This window comes from Nicotiana tabacum, chromosome 11, assembly GCF_000715075.1.
Source record: "Nicotiana tabacum cultivar K326 chromosome 11, ASM71507v2, whole genome shotgun sequence".
Taxonomy (NCBI): Eukaryota; Viridiplantae; Streptophyta; class Magnoliopsida; order Solanales; family Solanaceae; genus Nicotiana; species Nicotiana tabacum.
The window spans coordinates 102,915,533-102,931,528 of record NC_134090.1 but is presented as its reverse complement, the minus strand read 5'-3'; positions in this window follow the sequence as shown (position 1 = coordinate 102,931,528).

Here is a 15,996-nt window from a genome sequence, read left to right as displayed (position 1 = left end):
TGAAGAAGGTAAAGTAGGTTTTTTTTTATTTGGTGTTATTTGGCTAAATTGGTGATTGAGAATCATTTGTGCTTGTATTTGAAGGCTTGTTTCAAATTTGAGATCATCTGGGACAGATCTGGGGTGATTCAATCAAAATTAAATTCAAAGAATATTTTATTAAACAAAACAAAAAAATTGTGTCAGCTGAGTAGACTTTGATGGATAATTTAACAAATAGGTTAAATGCAGATAATACAAATTTATGCTAATCTAATAGAGTTTGATGAACAATTGAACAATCACAAAATCATGTCAACTGGATAGACTTTGATGAACAATTTAACAGATAGGCTGAATGCAGATAATACAAAGTTATGCCGATATGGTAAGTTTAGTAAACAATTGAACAAGCATAAAATTATATCAATTGGGTAGAGTGTTTGTAAGCAATTAACAATATAAGTAGAGTAAATAGCATAAACTCTACCGATCCGATAGAAATTCCCGAAGAGTTGTGCAAGTGCTAAAATTATTTTTTAAATACATTAAAAAAAGAGATAATATTGAAAAACCAATTCCTTAGGACTCTGTCTATCACCCCACCAATAACTATACCTCAATTCCGAACAATTTAAGCTCGTTTATATAAAAATCATCACTGACCTTGTCATTCCATAAGAGCGTTCTTTCTTTATGAAGTTATATCGAACTTATTTGCAATTTCTACACAAATCTCAGTTTAGTAAATTTCAATGCATTCACATATCTATAATGTGAAAATAATTAAATTAATTAACTTGATTGCTTTGATTATTAGAAAATTTGCCAATCAAAGGTGTCATAGAAAACTAACCTTAAGGAAATATGAAACTATCAAGAAAGACTATGAGTGGCATGAAAGCACCAAAAGCTTATAAAGTACAATTGTCCGTCCAAAGTGAAGCAATTAAACGAAAGACAGACAGAAGAATTAAAAGGAAAACAAAAAGGACATGAATTGGCAGAAAACCTGAAAATTCATAAGGTGAGACAGTGTAAGTTTAAGTTCTTGTGTCGAGGATGAGGCAAACCCGAAAATAAAGAAGATAAAGAACACCAAATTTTAACGTGAAAAATTCTTCAAATCGAAGGTAAAAACTATGGGATCACAAAGACCCAAAAGGCTCCACTATAACAATAAGAAGGTTACAAAAATTCTCCAAATTAGCTACACAACAAGTGCCAAACAAGGAACAACAATAGCAACAAGAGCAACAACTAATCAATTGAAGAAAGAGTATAATCCAAAAAACGAAGCTGCTGTTCGAGGCTCAAAATCAGATGCTACAAGACCTCAAATCCGATCTCTACCATTCAAATTCAGGAATAAGATGTTACGAACACTCAGTCAAAATTTCAGACCGATCCAACGGTTAACGAATTGAAAAACGTGATTTGAATATTGGCTGGTCGGAATAAAAATCTGCAGCAAAACAAATATTTTTCTTCTCTCTTCTCTCTTGACGAAAGCTCTCTCAAAAATCACTCTTATGTGCTTAAGTCTTTCAAAAACTTGTATCAATGAGCATAGAATAATTATCCAAGGTTGTCCTATTAATAGATCATGAGTGGTGCTTTCTCTTAAAGCCAAAACCCACTCAAAATAGGAAAAAACCAAATTCAATTCCAAATAGGAATGGAAACCAAAAGAGAATAGGATTAGGCCATTGGGCCTTTGGCTGGACAACATGGGCATGAGCCCAACAAACTCCCCCTCCAGCCAAGGGGCCAAATGTGTCTTTAAGTAGAGGAACTATTGACAGGCTTCATGCCTGCCAATTTTTTTACAAAATTCATGTTTATCTGCAACCACCGCCTTTGTCAGCATATCCGAAGGATTTTCATCAGTGTGTATCTTCTCAACCTCAAATAATTTCTCTTCCACGACCATTCTTATCCAATGATACTTTCTATTTATATGTTTGGTCTTAGAATGAAAAGTGGAGTGCTTGGTGAGACAGATAACACTCTGATTATCACAAAATAAGATGTACCTTGGCTGCTCAAAGCCAAGATCATTAATAAACTCTTTCATCAATAATAGTTCTTTGGCACCTTCTGTGATAGCAATATATTCGGCTTCTGTGGTGACTAGAGCTATGCACTTCTGTAGTCTAGATTGCCAAGAAACAACTCCCCCTGCAAAAGTGATCAAATAACCAGAAGTGGATCTTGAATTATCAAGATTGCCTCCTAAATCAGAGTCTGTGAAACAAACAAGTTCAGACTTGCCATTGCCAAAGCACAACTTCAAATATGCAGTACCTTTCAAATACCTTAATATCCATTTTACTGCATCCCAATGTTCTTTTTCAGGATTAGAAAGGAATCTACTAACAGTACCAACGGCATGTGCAATATCTTGTCTAGTGCAAACCATAGCATACATCAAGCTACCAACGGCAGAAGAGTAAGGAATACCAGACATCTCCTTTTTCTCTTCATCAATAGATGGACTCTGACTAATACTCAATTTGAAGTGTTTAGCAAGAGGAGTACTAACCACTTTTGCATCTGTCATATTGAACCTCTTGAGTACCTTCTCAATGTATTGCTTTTGGGACAGAAACAACTCCTTTCTATCTCTGTGTCAGTGGATTTGAACGCCCAAGATTTTCTTTGCTGGCCCCAAGTCCTTCATCGCAAACGATTTGCTCAATTGCTTCTTAAGGACTGCAATTCTGGATTTATTCTTGCCAATAATAAGCATGTCATCCACATAAAGCAATAAAATAATAAAATCATCATCAGAGAACTTCTGGAAGAATACGCAGTGGTCTACAGAAGTTTTCTTGTACCCTTGTTCTTCTATGATAGATTCAAACTTCAAATACCATTGACTTGGAGCTTGTTTCAATCCATACAGGCTTTTTTTCAATTTGCAGACATAATTTTCTTTTCCCTTAGTTACAAAACCCTCATGTTGCTCCATATAAATTTCCTCATCTAAATCACCATGAAGAAAATCAGTCTTGACATCCATCTGCTCAACCTCTAAATCTAGACTTGCAGCTAAGCCTAGAACCACACGAATAGAAGACATATTCACAACAGGGGAGAAAATTTCATCAAAGTCAACTCCCTTCTTCTGGCCAAAACATTTAACAACTAACCTCGCCTTGTATCTAGGTGTAGAGGTATGGTTATCTTGTTTTATTCTGAATATCCATTTGTTAGATAAAGCTCTCTTACCTTTCGGCAATTTCACTAACTCATATGTGCCATTCTCATGGAGTGACTTCATCTCATCTTCCATCGCTTCGATCCACTGATCTTTGTGAGTATCTTGCATGGCTTCATCATAATTCTCAGGTTCTCCCATGTCAGTCAAAAGTACATACTCTTCAGGAGGATAGCGCATGGATTTTTGCTTCTCCCTTGTAGATCTTCTAAGAGAGGTTTCAGGAGCATTCGAAGTAGTTACCTGTGCAGGAATTGGTTGCTGATCAACCACAACTTCAGCAACTAGAGCATCTATAACATCTACACCATGATGATCATTTTGATCTTGATCATTATCTCCATCATCATTTTGGGTTCCTTCATGTGCAATAGGTGCCTTAGCAATTGAAACTGGATCAATATCAACTAAGCTCTAATTACTCTAAGAATCTATCTTCTGAGCTTTGTCAATATCTTCAATAGTTTGGTCTTCAAAGAATATTGCATCACGACTTCTAATAATTTTATTGTCAACTGGATCATAAAACCGATACCCAAACTCTTCTTGACCATAACCGATAAAGATGCACTGCTTAGTTTTGACATCCAGTTTCGATCTCTCATCTTTAGGAACATGCACACAAGCTTTACACCCAAAAACTCTCAGGTGATTATAAGAAACATCTTTGGCAAACCAAACTCTGTCTGGGACATCACCATCCAAAGCAACTGCAGGAGACAAATTGATAACATAGGCAACAGTGTTAAGTGCTTCCGCCCAAAATGTATTTGGAAATTTAGCCTCTGAAAGTAAGCATCTAACTCTCTCAACTAGAGTTCTATTCATCCTCTCTGCCAAACCATTCAATTGATGTATCTTGGGCGGAGTTTTCTGATGACGAATTCCTTTTTCCTTGCAATAGTTATCAAAGGGACCACAATATTCACCACCATTGTCAGTGCGAATACAATTTAATTTCTTCCCCATTTGTCTCTCAGCTAAGGCCTGAATTCTTTAAACACGCGAAGTGCTTGATCTTTAGATTTCAAAGGATACACTCAGAGCTTACTAGAATGATCATCAATGAAGGTCACAAAGTAAAGTGCACCACCTTTTGAATTTACTTTAAAAGGACCACACAAATCAGAGTGTACTAGCTCCAATAAATCGAGCTTTCTTAAGGGAGGATGGCTATGAAAGGAAACCCTTTTCTGTTTGCCAACTAAACAATGTATGCACCTTTTCAGCTTTGCTTGTTTCACTCCAGAAAGCAAACTTTTCTTAGCCAAACACGTAATCCCCCTCTCACTCATATGACTCAATCTTCGATGCCACAATTTTGACAAAGTATCACTTTCCACCAGATTTATTGAGTCATTAAGAATAGAGCCTTGTGTCACATATAATTGACCAGACTTGACTCTTCGTGCCACTACTAATGAGCCCTTGGTGAGCTTCCATTGGCCATTAAAGAGAACATTATGGTAACCTTCATCGTCTAATCTTCCTGCGGAGATCAAATTGAAAGGAAAGTATGGAGCATGCTTGACATTTTGAAGAACTAACATTGAACCATTATTAGTTTTCAAACAAATTGTGCCAACACCAAACACCTTAACTTCAATGGCATTGCCCATCTTTAACACTCCAGAATCAACATGAGTATAAGATGAGAAAAAATCTTTTCTTGGTGTGACATGTGAGGTAGCTCCAGAATCTACTATCCAGCTCGTATGGGATACAAAATTGATGACGTTTTCATCATAAGCAAAAAGAAGGTCATCTCGAACAATAACAACAATATTGTTCTCGTTATTTTCAGTTTTCTTTCCTTCTCTAGTGTCTTGATTCAACTTGCAGCAAAACCTTTTGATGTGTTCTTTCTTGCCACAGTGGTTGCATGTAATATTATAGTATTTGGACCTTGACATCTACTTTTACCTCTATTCCTTGAGCCTATTGTTCTATCTCTCCCCCGGTCTTCTGTAACCAAGATATCTGCTTGTGAGGACGAACCCTGAGATTTTCTCCTTACTTCCTCGTTCAATACACCACTCTTGGCATATTCCATGGTCACCTTACCTTCAGGAGTTGAATTTGTCAAAGAAACATGAAGAGTTTCCCAAGAGTCTGGTAGAGTATTAAGAAGCCAAATTCCTTGTATCTCATCATCAAAATTAACTCCCATTCTAGATAGCTAATCAAGGATGCCCTAAAAATTATTTATGTGATCAAGGATAGGGCTGCCTTCCTTGTATTTAAAGGTCATCAATTACTTTAGCAGAAACAATTTATTGTTCCCGATTTTTTAAGAATAAAGAGTCTCTAGCTTTTCCCACCATGATCTCGCATGTATCTCGTTCACAATATGGTTGCGAACATTATCTTCAATCCATTGTCGTATATATCCACATACGTTTTGGTGCTCGAAATCCCAATCTTCATGGTATATACTCTCGGATTTATGAGCTGAAAAAATGGGTAGATGCATCTTCTTCACGAACAACAAGTCTTTCATCTTGCTTCTCCAAACATTATAATTTCTCCCATTTAAACATACCATCTTGATCATATTCGCCTCCACTCCGTAACAACCCGGATAAATAACCAAGTGCTGTGATACCACTGTTATGTCGAGGAAGAGGCAAACCCGAAAATAAAGAAGATAAAGAACACCAAATTTTAACGTGGAAAACCCTTCAAATCGAAGGTAAAAACCATGGGATCACAAAGACCCAAAAGGCTCCACTATAACAATAAGAGGGTTACAAAAGTTCTCCAAATTGGCTACACAACAAGTGCCAAACACGGAGCAACAAGAGCAACAACTAATCAATTGAAGAAAGAGTATAATCCAAAAAACAAAGCTATTGTTCGAGGCTCGAAATCAGATGCTACGAGCCTCCAAATCCGATCTCCACCGTTCAAATCTAAGACCAAAATGTTACGAAAACTCAGTCAAAATTTCAGCCCGATCCAACGATAACGAATTGGAAAAGGTGATTTGAATGTTGGCTAGTCGGAATAAAAATCTGCAGCAAAACAAATATTTTTCTTCTCTCTTCTCTCTTGACGAAAGCTCTCTCAAAAACCACTCTTATGTGCTTAAGTCTTTCAAAGACTTATATCAATGAGCATAGAATAATTCTCCAAGGTTGTCCTATTTATAGATCATGAGTGGTGCTTTCTCTTAAAGCCAAAACCCACTCAAAATAGGAATAAACCAAATCCAATTCCAAATAGGTATGGAAACCAAAAGAGAATAGAATTAGGCCATTGGGCCTTTGGCTGGACAATATGGGCATGAGCCCAACATAAGTGAGGACAAAATCATCAAGCACAAAGAATATGAGTAAATAGCCCGAAAGCACCAAAAGTATTTGCAGACTACTTGGATCCCTCCAACTGCAGCAAGCAAATGAACAGAGACAGAGCCACTTACAAAAGTACCAAGAATTGGCAGAAACCTGAAATTCATATTTCTCCACAAGATTTTCTTTGCTATTTGGAGTCAACCCCATATGTATACCTTGTAAGCATTTAAATTTTATTAAGTTTAAATCACAACAAAGTAAATTGGATTATAGTTTAAATTCAATATATATTAGTCCAACAAATATTATGGGCTAATGTAATTGAATTAATTATATATGTCCAATATATATGAATTAAATTAATAAGTCTTAATCCAATGGGCTGGTCCATTTAGTTGGGCTACAAATGATGAGCCCACTTCATTAGGCCCAATGTGCCATCTTCCTAGAGGCCCAGTTTGGTGCCGCTGTTAAGTGATGTGGCACACCAAGTCAAACAGAAGAGCCAATGTGATCATGCCACGTGTCAAGTGACAAGGTATGTCAAGTCACATTAAAGGCCAATAAAATCGCGCCACATGTGCAAGTGACATGTTCTGGCCAATCAAATGCGACCTTGTCACTCTTCAATTTGATTGATCGGAAATTGTTTATTCTTATCATAACTCTTCCCTCCCACAACTATAAATAAGGGTATTCATGACCCAGAAAAGACACCAGAAGTTATAATAAGAAGAAAGAAAGAGCTCATGGATCAAACACTGCAAATTCCTCCACAAGTTTCAAGCTTCAAGTAATCAAGTTCAAGCTCAAGAACGAAGAACAAATCAAGGTCAAGTTCTAGCAATCAAGCTCAAGCTCAAGAACAAGATCATCTTTTGTGGCAACAACAACATATTCAAGATCAAGCTCAAAGGCCCTTGGATTTATTTATTATTAGAAAGAAGAATCAGAGGATTTATAGAGATTGTACACTTAAATATTTGAAATAAAATACTGTGATTGCTGCGATATTTTTCGGTCTTGATTTTATTTTCTCGACACAAATTTATTGTCTACAAATTCTGGTACACCCAGTTGGACAATCTCTACCTCTCATCTCAACTTTTCAATCACCAAAGTTCAAGAACATCGAAATGGCTTCAAAGAAAATCAACTCCAGTTCAACTTCTACCAAGGCTGCTAATTCCAGGTTCTATACTGATGTGGAAAACATACTCGAAGTTACATTTGGAAGCTTTGGACCAGTTACGAGGAGCAAAGCAAGCTTGTTAGGACAACAAGCACCCCAAGTGTCGTCCGCATCTACCCCTGTGTTCGGATCTTCATCCTCAAAAGGAGCAAGATCTTCCACAAATGCACCAGAAGGAGGAAGCAATGTTGCTGAAAAGATCAAGAAAATTCTTGCTTTGCTTGACCTCTCCGGATCCAAGCACTCTGCTGTGAAGGAAGATGATGATGCTTCAAGTGATGGATCCTCCCCACTTACACCACATAGCATGATCCAATCAAGGATCAATCTGTGTGACAATCCATGCTACTCTCCATCGTCCACAACAATCATGCAAGCCATTGTGACAAACACTTCATCTGTGGAGGAGCAGTTGGCAAACTTGACGGAAGCAATCGCTGGCTTGACCAAATGCATGCAAAATCAAGATGCTAGAATTGACAAGCTAACAGACAGGGTGGGAATCTTGATGGAAGAAGAATCCACCCATGCACCTGGCAAACTCCTAGAAGTTCAAGAGATTGATCCTCTCCCACGACAAGTTTCAACCACTAAGGAAATTCCGGTCTTTTCGAAAGGGATGATTCCAATCAATCAACTAAATGATTTCATTGAAGAGACTATAAAAAACCAATATGAATTCACTTCCAAATCCTCCTTTACCTATGCAAAGCCGTACACTTCAAGGATCGATATGTTGAAGGTGCCTGCTGGCTATCAACCTCTAAAATTTCAACAATTTGATGGCAAAGGCAATCCAAAGCAACATATGGCGCACTTTGTTGAGACATGAAACAATGCTGGGACTTATGGAGATTACCTCGTCAAGCAGTTTGTCCGCTCATTAAAAAGAAATGCTTTTGATTGATACACGGACCTCGAGGCTAGATCTATTGACAGCTGAGATCAACTAGAGCAAGCATCACTTTTATAGCATGAGACGTACTATGAGTATGATAGAACTTACAAATACTCGTCAACGAAAGGGTGAACCAGTTATTGACTTTATCAATCGTTGGAGGAATGCAAGCCTCAACTGCAAAGACAGGTTTAGTGAAGCTTCGAGCATTGAAATGTGCATCCAAGGCATGCATTGGGGACTACGCTACATCTTGCAAGGTATCAAGCCTGGCACATTTGAAGAACTTGTGACTCGTGCCCATGACATGGAGTTGAGCATGGCCTCCGCTGGAAATGAAAGGTTGCCTATCTATGAGCCTCGCAAAGGGAACGACAAGCAAGAAGTCAGGAAATGGGCCAGGTTCATACCCAAATATGAAAACAAAGAAGCTATGAATGTCAACACATCACATGTGAAGTTCATAACGAAGGTGAGCAAGAAGCAGATTATGAAATCCTCTTCTTTTCAAGATAAGCCAAGTGGAAAGTTGACTCTAAAAGAAATGCAATAGAAGAAGTACCCATTTCCGGATTCTGATGTGCCAGCTATTTTTGAAGAACACCTCGAGTTAAATCTCATTGAGCTTCTGGAGATGAAACGACCAAATGAAGGTGGGAAAACAAATAACCCAAATTATTGCAAATACCATCGACTTATGAGCCACCCTCTATAGAAGTGCTTTGTCTTCAAGGACAAAGTTATGGACTTGGCTCGCGAAAAGAAGATCATGCTTGAAGATGAGAAAGCAAGCGCAAACCAAGTCTCTATCACCTTTGGCTCATTCAGTCCAGATGAATTATGTGGTTTTAAAGAAAGTAAAGATAAAGAATTACTAGAGAACGACAAAGCTAAAGTCAATCAACCTGATGATGATGAAGGTTGTACGTTGGTGACTCGTCGTAGGCACCATAGAAGGAGACCACGAAAAGAATCACTAGAACAACCAACAAGGAAAATAATGGTAAAAAGACCAAAGAGATGGAATCCAGTTAAGCACTTAAAGAGAGCAAAAGTGGAGGTACACTGCTCTCAAAAGCCACGAAATCCAGTGACCTTGGAGGAGTTTTTACCAAGTTGGTTCCACACGAAGATTTCCCATGAGGGTATCGATGCCTCTTGTTGCCATGATGACAAAGGGGAAGAAAAGAGTGATGACCTATCATTGGCACCATCTTCGGAAAAGCTCAGTGAGTCCACTCCTCAAGAAGTTGATGCTTGTGAGGAAAAAGTCACGTTCACAAATGAAGATCTTCTGCTAGGTGACACTTTTCATAACCGCCCATTGTAACTGGTTGTCTATATGCGTGATGAAAGGTAAATCAAATTTTGGTTGATGGAGGATCCTTAGTGAACATTTTGCTAATTCGCACTATGAAAGAACTTGGTATTCCCATGAACAAACTCTCAGAAAGTCGTGTGATGATCCAAGGATTCAACCAAGGTGGCAAAGAGCCATAGGCATGATCAGGCTGGAAATTACCATTGAAGATATGCAATCAAGTGCATGGCTACATGTGATAAATGTAAAGACTTCATATAACGTCTTGCTTGGAAGGCCTTGGATACATGAGAATAAAGTAGTTCTATCTACCTACCATCAATGTTTAAAATACTATGAAGGTGAAGTTGAGAAAAAGATAGTTGCTGATGATGAGCCATTCACCGAGGCTGAGTCAGACTTCGCCGATGCAAAGTTCTACTTGAAGAACCACATTGTGAATGAGCTAAAAGCTGATGATGGCATGAAAAACAAGAATAATGAGCCCATAAATAAAAGAGAAGAGTTGACTACTGGTGAAGCCAAAGCTTTTACTGAGGAGGTACAACCCAACGCAAATAAATCTTATAGAGGGAATATTGCGCCTTATGGCAAGAAAGTAAGTCCTGCGCTCCAATATGTCCCTAAAAGGAAGAAAGATGAAGGTGAATCATCTAATCTGCAAACTAACATGCTAAAGGAGTTAACTCTTCTGGTCAAACAAATTGAGGCAGTAAGGTCTTCCTCAATACTGGTTGTAGGGTTTGTGGCCCAAAATCATTTGCAGAATGTGGCACTCCCTAGAAAGTGAACAGATGAAGGTTTTCATCCTAATGCTTACAGGCTATTTGCAAAAGCTGGATACAATCCTAATGAGCCGTCAAAGTGAGGGAAGCTACCATTAGAAGCTGCGATAAGAAAACTACGTGAAGGTTTGGGATACAAGCAACCGTCACCAGTGCACATCTCCATAAGAAGGGCGAGCATCAATTATATCACTGTAGAAGATGAATCGTCCGCTTCTAACAAGCCTTTTGTCTTTGATCGACTTGGAAAATCAACTATGAGAACTTCTGTATTTGAGAGATTGGGTCCATTAAAGAAGGTGAATAAGTTCCAGAGAAATTATCGAAATAAAAGAACACCCGCTTAGCCCAAAATTTAGAAGATCTCTAAGGATTTCCAAAGTTTGGTTCCTTCTAGAATGAAGCGGCAAACAAAAGTCACAGTTTTGTGTGATGAGTTACAGAAGGTAAAGCCATACATTGTGGTCTACACTAAAGAACGTGATGAAGATGAAGAAAGTGTGGATTCTTCGTATCATGTTACTGCACAAGGAGAGCATGTTGTTTTATCTCTAATGGATGATGACGAGAAATTGGACGATGTTTCACCATGTTATCACATATCCTTCAACGATAGGGACCCTCAAGAAGATGAAGATGCAAAATATGCTTTTCCAGAACTTGAAGAAGGGGTGAAGGCAAAGATTGATGCCTTAAAAGAAGTTAAGCTTGGCATTGATGAAGAACCAAGACCCACCTACCTAAGTGCTTTACTAGAAGTCGATGAAGAAAACACTTATATTGAGTTACTCAACGAGTTTAGGGATGTATTTGCTTGGAGTTACATAGAAATGCCTGGCTTGGACCCTAAAGTAGTAGCCCATCACCTTGCAATCAATAATGGCGCTCGTCCTGTTAAGCAAGCACAAAGGCGTTTTAGGCCGGACTTGGTTCCCTTGATTGAAACCAAAGTTAACAAACTCATCGAAGCTGGATTTACTTGTGAAGTTAAATACCTAACATGGGTTTCAAGGATTTTCCATGTAAGGAAGAAAAATAGCTAGATTCGAGTGTGCGTTGACTTCAGGGATCTCAACAATGCGTGTCCGAAAGATGAATTCCTGATTCCTATTCCAAAGCTGATGATCGATGCTATTACTGGGTACGAGGCAATGTCATTTATGGATGGTTCATCAGGATATAACCAAATTCGCATGGCACTAAAAGATGAAGAGCTTACTTCATCCCGTACCCCTAAGGGTATTTATTGCTACAAGGTAATACCTTTTGACTTGAAGAACGCTGGTGCTACTTACCAAAGAGATATGTAGAATATATTTGATGACCTTCTCCACAAGAATGTCGAATGCTATGTAGACGACTTGGTGGAAAAATCAAGAAAGAGGGGCGACCACTTGAAAGACTTGAGAATGGTGTTTGAGTTGCTCCGAAGGTACCAACTTAGGATGAATCCATTGAAATGCGTCTTTGGAGTTACTTCCAAAAAGTTCCTTGGTTTCACTGTCCGACATCAAGGGATTGAAATTGACCAAGCCAAAGTAGATGCAATCTTAAAAATGCCTGAGCCTTGAGATATTCATGAATTGAAAAGTCGCAAGGAAAGTTAGCATACCTTAGGAGATTCATCTCAAACCTAGCTGGGAGGTGCCAACCATTTAGTCTCCTTATGAAGAAAGGTGTCCCTTTCAAATGGGACCAAACATGTAGCAATCCTTTGAGAGCATTAAAACCTACCTGATAAAGCCTCTAGTTTTAGCAGTCCCTATACCTGGAAAGTCATTGATACTATACATTGTGGCGCAAAAAAGGTCTGTTGGAGCACTGTTGGCCCAAGAAAATAGTGAGGGGAAAGAAAACTCTCTTTACTACTTGAGCAAGATGATGATACCAAACGAGATGAATTATTCCAATCAAAAAGTTATGTTTGGCACTAGTTTTCTCAATCCAAAAGTTGAAGCACTACTTTCAATCTCATGTCATTCGTCTTGTTTCTAGAGTAAATCCCATCAAGTTCGTGATGTCAAAACCTGTGCTTAGTGATCGATTAGCAAGGTGGTACCTCCAGTTTCAACAATTTGAAATTATGTACATCCCTCAAAAGGCTATAAAAGGACAAGTGCTAGCAGACTTCTTGGCAAATCACCTTATACTTGATGATTGGGATCTAACTAACGAACTACCCAATGAGGATGAGTCATTGAAGTTCAACCTCCATAGAAGATGTCCTTTGATGGTGCTGCACATTACAGAGGAGCTGGTGTCGGTGTAGTATTTGTCACCTCTCAAGGTAAAGTTCTGCCCTACTCTTTTACGTTGGCACAACTCTACTCTAATAACGTTGTTGAGTATCAAGCACTAATACTTGGGCTTGAAATGGCTATTGAAATGAAGCGATTACAATTGCAAGTCTTTGGTGAATCTCAATTAGTGGTCTATCAGCTTTTAGATAGTTATGAGATTAAGAAGCCTTAACTATGACCATATCATGATTACGCTAAAAATTTAATGGGATGGCTCGGTGATGTGACTATTCAGCATGTGCCAAGGAAAGAAAACAAGAAGGCTGATGTTTTGGCTGCCCTAGCTTCATTGTTAACCTTGCTGGATCAAGCACAAGTTACTGTTTGCCAAAAATGGGTAGCACCGCTGCAAATGAGGCTGAAGGCGAAGAAAATGAACTCAAGCATCTTGTTGCTGTGTTTGAAGTTGAGAAAGAATAATGGCGACAACCCATTATCAACTACTTAAGCTATGCGGTACTTTTAGAAAATCCAAGTAGGAGGACTGAAGTCCACCGTCATGCACCTCACTTCCTTTACTACAAAGATACTCTATACAGAAGGTCATTCGAGGGAGTAATCTTGCGATACTTAGGGGAAGAAGAAGCACTCCAAGCTTTGTAAGAGGCATATTCTAGGGTATGTGGGTCACACTAGTCTGGACCAAAGCTCTACTTCCATATAAAAAGGATGGGGTATTATTGGCCAATGAAGGTAAAGGATTGCTTAGACTACGCTCGAAGATGCAAGGCTTGTCAATTCTATGCGAATTTTTTTCATCAACCTCCTGAAGTGTTGCACCCGACTATTGCATCCTGGTTGTTTGACGATTGAGGATTGGATGTTGTTGGACCACTGCCAAAGTCCTCTGGTGGGCACCTATACATCTTGGTTGCAACTGACTACTTCTTAAAATGGGCTGAAGTTATTGCTCTTAAGGAGGTAAAAAAAGGAAAATGTTGCAAGTTTCATCCGAGTAAACATAATCGATCGCTTTGGCATTCCTCGTTACATAATAACGGATAATGGAAAGCCATTCGATAATTGGTTGATGAACAAGATTTGTGATCTCTTTGGCTTCAAGCATCGTAACTCTTCGATGTACAATGCTGCTGCCAATGGTCTAGCTGAGGCATTCAACAAAACTCTATGCAACTTATTAAAGAAAGTTGTCTCCAAATCCAAACGAGATTGGAATGACCATATGGAAGAAGCTCTATGGGCATATAGGATGACTCCCGGCACACCAACACAAGTGACTCCTTATTTACTCATTTATGGAGTCGAAGCCGTCTTGCCAATCTTAAGGTGGACATGTAAGTCTCTTGAGAGTAATCTCTCTGATAGTCGAGGCACATTGAGAGTAATCTCTCCGATAGTCGGGGCACATTGAGAGTAATCTCTCCGATAATCGAGGCACACTGAAAGTAATCTCTCTGATAGTCGGGGCACATTGAGAGTAATCTCTCCGATATTCGGGCAAGGATGAGTACTCATCCCCTCACACCCCAAGATTGTCTTCTTCATGCATGGATCATCTCGTTAAACAAGAACACACCCTTATCGTTTGACCTAAAAAAAAGGAAAAAACTTTTTAAAAAAAAAAGAAAACAAAAAGAAGTTACCTTCGCACTAATGCTTGCGAATCATCAAAGGCCAAGTCGAATAAGTTGTAGACAACGTAAATTGATGTTCAACAATGGAGGGGCGTGCGACTATTTATAGGAGTAGCGAGGAAGTTATTGAAAGACTATTGACTGTCGCTCCCCCTTTTCCTCGCGGTGTCCGGGTTTCGACATTCATTGGGAATAACTCATTTGTTTTTGGGAATTGGGTATTTGAATTTGAAGAGTCGCCACCTAATGGATTTAAGGTGCGTTAGGGCACCTAAAGCAAGTAACTCATAAAACCAGTTTGTGTTACCAGAGATTTAGGTAAGAGATCGAAATAACCTTGAGGGAAAGGTGTTAGGCACACCCCACGGTCCACAACGGTGGGTCCCGGCCGAACTCAATTATGTGAATTAGTCTTATAAACAGATAAAGCAAATTAGACAAATTGGTATTACATTAAAAACAAGGGGGTAATACGGGTCCTAGGGTTTTTTAGCCTACAGGATTACATCTGTACAGTACCCGGTAAACCTTCCCCAACTAGAGGGGTTACACGTGGCATTAGCGCACATGTCATCATATCCTTTTACTACCCAATTACCCTCCCCTTAGTGGTTATATAAGCGATTTTAATTAAATGAACTCTATGCGTGCATTACCCGTCCCTTCCTTATGGCCCTGGAGGTGTTTAAGACCTCTAATTTAAGGCAGTTCTAGACTCTCCTAAAGGTATTTAAAAGGAAAAATCTAAGCGACAAGCAAAGACAAATAGGACATTCACATAAAGGGACAATTAAAGGCTCACCTTTACCTCCTCACATTAGCAGATAATAGCACGTCTCAAACAACAGGATTTCAGATATCTCAAAGGATCCTAGAGCAGAATATCTAGGTGAGCATGACAAACAGAATATGCAATGTTAAAGCGAGACGATAAAGAATTAATCAGTTTGCCTACTGATTTTAGAGCTTGCTGAATTTGGACCATTCACAAATAACAAAAGCATAATTTTACAGTTTGCAGGATTTTAGTCACCCTACAAGCTTGCCTAGGCGCGTAACAGTGATGTCCTATAAACATGGTATCTAGTTATTAACACAGTGATGTCCTATAAACATGGTATCTAGTTTGGATCCTATAGTCATGTTGTCTAGGTGTAATGACTGATTTTAGGCTTGTAGATACTAGTAGCTAAATGCAAAAATTGGTTTTAAAAATCCTATAGACATAGCATCTAAATGCAGTAATTAGTTCAAGAACCTTATTGACATGCAGAAAACTGATTTGGACTTTGTAAAGACTGATTTTAAACTTACAGGCATGGTGTCTAAATGTAAGATTGACTTTTAGACCCTATAGGCATGGTATCTAAATGCAAGATTGATTTTTAAACTCTGTAGGCATGGTAT